Source organism: Geotrypetes seraphini, chromosome 1, assembly GCF_902459505.1.
Source record: "Geotrypetes seraphini chromosome 1, aGeoSer1.1, whole genome shotgun sequence".
In the NCBI taxonomy this organism is placed as follows: Eukaryota; Metazoa; Chordata; class Amphibia; order Gymnophiona; family Dermophiidae; genus Geotrypetes; species Geotrypetes seraphini.
The window spans coordinates 176416991-176422990 of NC_047084.1; positions in this window are offsets into that span (position 1 = coordinate 176416991).

The following is a 6000-nucleotide window of genomic DNA, read 5'->3' on the forward strand; positions in this document are numbered from 1 at the left end:
ATACTTCATCTCAAAAACACTCCATGCACTTCTGCTGTTCTTGCCACTGCACCTGAATAACGGGGAGATGCCATTATTCAGGCGCAGTGACAAGAACAGCAGAAGTGAATAGAACATTTTTGAGATGAAGAATTGACTCCTTTTTTGTAAGCATTAAAGTGTTGATTGCAACAAGCTGGCAGACTGGTTTGGCCGGTTTGCATTGTTGGGCTGATTCTCTGAGGAAGAAGTGGCGAAACGGGCCCGTCAGAATCAGTATTTAGAATGATTCCATCATTGTCTTTCAACCAGGTTTCAGTAATCAGGAGTATTTTCCAGTTTATTTCTGTGAGGATGTCATTTAGTATGATGTCTTTGTTATGTACTGATCTGGTATTTATGAGGATGATAGATAGGCTTTTAGTTGTAGGGGAGTATGGGAGTATGGGGAAGTGGATATTGATCTTAGGTTGTGGGGGCTGCGTTGGTTTTTTTTTTTTCTGGTGGCAGTTTCTTGGTTGCCATATCTGCCCTGTCTGATGGTAACTGGGATGGCAAAACACATGATGGTTGAGATTTTTATAAGTTTATGGAGTTAAGGCATTTGAGTTGGAGAATTACATTTGTATTGTTGTTGCTTCTAGTCTGTTTAGGTAGTTGCCTGAGGGTGTTGAGGGTGTTTGGTGGGTGGGATTATATAAGTAATGTGAGCCTAGGAGATGGGTCTCCTAGAAGTTAGCATATACTTTGCTAAAGATCAATTTCCCAAAAAGCAAAGTCTGAGGTATGAGAGCATTCAAAGCAGGAGTGCAATTGCAGAAAGAAGCAGCTTGGAAATTATTCTACAATAATTGTACTTCTTGAAGGAATGATTTTGACACATGCGAAATATGATTTTCCTACCTTTTATATGGGGGGGGGGCAACATCATCTGAGTGATTCTGCATGTCCCAAAAGGGATAATTTATTGGCGTATTGTAATTATTGTGTTCAACAATTTGGAGTCAGGTTGGACAGAAATATTTTATTGTATTCTCAGTATCACCTCATTTCTAGTTCTATAAAACGTGTTAATATTCGTGGTAGCTATGGATCAGGTTGACCTCTGTCTGGACTTGCATATGACATGACTGCCCCGTTCTTTGTCTTCTGTAAACTGTTCTGTCAGACTTTTTGAGTTGCTGCTCCTTTCCATTTTTATGAAAGGGGATTCAACTCTCTAAACAAACATTTTTTTTACAACTTTGTATAGTCATTTAGATCCCCTCGCAGGTACGATGCAAAATATAAATGCTTCATAATTAAATTATTTCCACTTAGTCAATATCTCAGGCAGCCCTTACTTTGACCAGTGGGGTTTTCTAAGCTATGCAATCTCAATTTGGATGAAATAAACCCACTGAGGTTATTTTAACCTTACAACTTTGTTCCATCATGCCAACAGATTCCTTATTTTTGTGAGAAAACATACTTAACACATATTTAATTCTGTTCAACCAATAATCTGTCTGAGTGGCTGCAAGTCTTGGGCTTTTAAGAACTTAAATCTCTAATACTGCAATCTGTTTACAAAAAAATGTGTCTGATTTCTTGCCGGTTCAAGCACAATGGCATCAAAATGAACAGCTATTTGGTTGTAGCTCCAAACACAAAAGTATCCTAATTCTTTTCTTTAAAGTTTATGTCACTTCATTCAGTGGCAGTTCTCTTCCACAGTGGCAGTTTCCAAATACAAAAATAAATACAATCGAGAGAAAAAGATTTTTTAACTAAATATATAACTCAATTCTCAAAACAATATAATCACAAAACAAGAGAATTCAAGTAGATTAAAAAACACATACCCAAAAATTACAAAAATGATAAATATAAATGTGTGCTCAGTGAAATCAATATCAGAAACACCATAGACAGGCTAAAAAGATGTTAAACATGTACATCATAGCACACGCCCTCCCTATCTCCAATTATGAATAAACAGAGTAAAAAGATAAGAAAAATACTAATCTCAGCTGTTTTCTCTGATGACCTCTCCTGTTCAGGAAGGCAATAGTTAATGTGCCATGGCATTCTGTCTTGTCTGGCAAACAAAATTTTGTGTTCTCCAGTCCCCAAATCTTCAGTGAAAATCAAACTAAGATCAAAATTAAAATTAAAAAACATCATTTTTGTTCTTTTTTGGTATATGTTTTTGAATCTACTTGAATTCTCTTGTTTGTGAGTTTCCAAATACACACACATTCACAAACACACAATTTATCACACATTTTACAAATTTCATATCTTTACCTCCTTGGGGTAGAAAAAAAAGTAAAGGATAAAGGCCTAAATAGCCAGATCCACCTTCTAACTTTTCCCAAGATTGAGCAGCAAATAATTCAATTATAGTAGAAAACAAATCTCACTAGATTTTCTTTAGCCTTCAATGTTCACGTCATCTGAGGAGGGATATTTGGAGGCAGGGCCAAAAGTATCCAGCTCTTAATACACAGAGAAAACCTCTATTTCCATCAGAAACTCTTCGTCCTATCCCTCTGGGAATGCTCTGTATGGTTGTCTTGGAGCTCTCTAAGTTTCTAAACCCTAACCCTTTTTTTCCTCTAAGAAGAAAGAGCTGGAGGCAGGAATTATGTTCCACAGCTTGCCTATAATACCAATACATGAGGTGGACCTGACTTCCTGGCTGAGTAAGCCTGTGTCCACCTCTCCCCTGAGGCTCATTTTATTTTATTTTTTTAGAATTGCCATCTCCGGATCAGACCCTAGGTCCATCAAGTCCAGTGATCCGCACACGCGGAGGCCCTGCCAGGTGTACCCTGGCATAGTTGTAGTCCCCATATCACTGTATGCTTCTCAAGGGAGATATGCATCTAATTTACCCTTATCCGTATCACTCTATGCCACTCTTAAGGAGATGTGCATCTAGTTTACCCTTAAATCCTAGAACGGATTCTGCAATTAAATCCTAGAATGGATTCTGCAATTACTTCCTCTGGGAAAGCATTCCAGGTGTCCACCACTTGCTGCGTGAAACAGAACTTCCTGTCCCCCCTCAGCTTCAGTCTATATCCTCTTGTCCGTGTCACATTGGACATTGTAAATAACTGCTTTCCCTGCTCCATTTTGTCGAATCCTTTTAGTATTATCCCCTCGCAGTCTCCTCTTCTCAAGGGAGAACAACCCCAGTCTCCTAAGTCGTTCCTCGTAGTCCAGGTTCTCCATACCTTTCACTAGCTTTGTTGCTCGTCTCTGCACCCTCTTTAGCAGTTTTATATCCTTCTTTAGGTATGGAGACCAATTCTGGACGCAGTATTTCAGGTGCGGTCTGACCATGTCTCTCATATGTCTCTTTCCAGGGCACTGGCTCTGACTTTTTTAAGTAGGAGATTTTATACCATCTGGTCTTTTTATACCATATGCTTTTCCTAAGATTTAGGCTGGGATTTTTCAGGTATGAATTTTTATACTACTTTGTTTCATAGAGTTTCTGCATGCTGTTTATTCTGATAGAAGTTTTTATATGTGTAACTTTTGGCTTTCTCATTGCATTTTACATGGGGCTTTGGAATATTCTGAGGGGTGGACCTAACTTTTTCTTAGCCTGTCACTCTGTGGGTCACAATCCATAGGATTACCTAGCACTATATACAATTTATACTTACATTAAATTAGTGACTTCTATTCCGCCTGTACCTTGCAGTTCTAGGCGGATTACAAAAGAAGCTATAACTGGACATTTCCAAGAGAATTACAATTTAGGGAGCTGTTTACATGGTTGAGACTTTAAAGAGAAAAATTGCAAGAGTGGAAGAGACTTTGAGGGGGAATTTACAAGGGAGGGGAAGGACAAGGGGAAGAGTTAAGATATCTAGATAAATTTTTTGAATAGCAGGGTTTGATTTCTTTTCGAAATGATTTGAAATGATTGGTATATCTCAATAACTTACATTTATAAAACCAATGAATAATCCAGCAAAGTACACAGGCTCCTTCCTGGTTTCATTAGTGTGGCTGATCCAAAAGCAAATTTTCATTGACATTTAATCTAGGGTTATCAGATGCCTAGATTTCCCCAGACATGTCCTCTTTTTGAGGACGGAAGTCCGGGCGGATTTTCATTTAACAACTTTTGTCCGGGGAAACAGGACATCTAGTAATCCTATAGCATCTCAACCTATCCGGAGTCCTCTTTCTCCCCACATGCACCTATCCGAGTCCTCCTACCTCCCCCTCCCACCTACACTGCACACCTATCTGGAGTCTTCCACCCCCATGGGATCCTATGCTTGCTCACCCGACACTTTTGTAACTCTTTGGTTGTCATCAGTGTCAGTGAACTAAACACGCTGCCTTTGACGACAAGGAAGCTCTCTCTCTGCAGAGAAAAAGCTTCCAGGTCATAGAAGACAGCGTGTTTAGTTCATTATAATTGAAGGGTAACAGCAGCGCTAGGTGAGCAAGCAGAAGATCGGGGGTGTGGGGGAGGGTAAGAAAGATGCTGGACCACGGGAATGGGGAGGAAAGGGAAGGAAAGATGTCCTAGTCCTCCAGGGGAAGAGAGGGAAGGGATAAATACACCAGACCACGTGAGGAAGAGAAGGGAGAGAGATGTCAGATCGATGGGGAAGGAGGTGGGGGGAAGAAGAGAGAGATGTCAGACTAGGGAAAAGAAGGAGGAGGAAGGGGAAGAAGGGAAAGAAGGGAAAGACAGAAAAATTCCAGACCACAAAGTGGGGAGAAGGGAAAGGAAGGAAGGGAAAGAGATGCCAGACTATGGGAAGGAGAGGATAAAGATCCCAGACAATAAGAGAGGAAAGGGGGGAAGACAAATGTCAGACTATAGAAGAAGGAAAAAGAGGGAGAAGATGGTACTCAGAGATGGAGAGGAAGGGGAGAGAGGGGAGGACATGGTGCACAGGGATGGGAGGAGTGGGGAAGAGAAGAAAATGGAAGAAATGCTGTTTATAGATAGATCGGAATAGGGGAGAAGAAAGAGGGAGAAGATGGTACACATGGATAGATGGGAAGGGAAGACATGGAAAAGTAGATAGATTTGAGGAGGAAGCAGAAAAATGGAAGAAAATTAAATGTTAAAAGTTAATGCCAAATACGGATACAACTTCGTTTCTAACAAAAACAGGGATAATATATCCTATATTGAAGTCAGTAAAGTCGTTTTGTGCAATTGAAGAAAGCTGACTAGAGTAAAAAATCTCAAGAGAGTGGTTCTATGTTTTTAATGCGCTCAGAAAAGTGAAACTCTGAAGAGGGGGAGGTAATCCCCTCTTGGAGCAAGAGTTTACCATCCAGTCTTAGCTTACTTGTTATTGAATAGGTCACTCTCTGAGGTATAACAGGCACTTTATGTCTTCTTGAATATTATTAAAAAATTGGATTTTGTTCTTTATTTATATATATATATATGTACAGTGGTACCTCAGTTTATGAGTGAACCGGTTTGCGAGTGTTTTGCAAGACGAGCAAAACATTTGCAAAATCGACACCTCAAAAACCGAGCATGCCTCGATTTGCGAGCGGTGCCCCCCGCGATCCGGCACCCTCCCCCCGCGATCCGGCACCCTCCCCCCCACGATCTGCCCCCCGCCGTGATTCGTCACGCCCCCACCACTTCTTACTGTCATCTGGGCTTGGGCACCGGCACCGGCATGTCCTGTGCGTTGGTGCTGGTGCTAGAAGATCGGCCTCCTCTTCTTGCTGGGCCTTTAACATCTGCACATGCTCATGGAGATCTCCGAGAATCTCGGAGAGAGCGTGAACTCACAGGCCTTGAGCATGTGCAGATGCTCAAGGCCCAGCAAGAAGCGGCCGATCTTTGGGCACAGGCACCAACGCACAGGACATGCCGGTGCCAGTGCCCAGGCCCAGATAACAGTAAGAAGCGGCGGGAGGGTGCCCAATCGCAGCGGGGTGTGCCGAATCGTGGGGGTGGTGCCGGATCGCGGGGGGGAGGGTGTTGGATCGTGGGAGGGTGCCAGATCGCGGGGGGAGGGTGCCGGATCA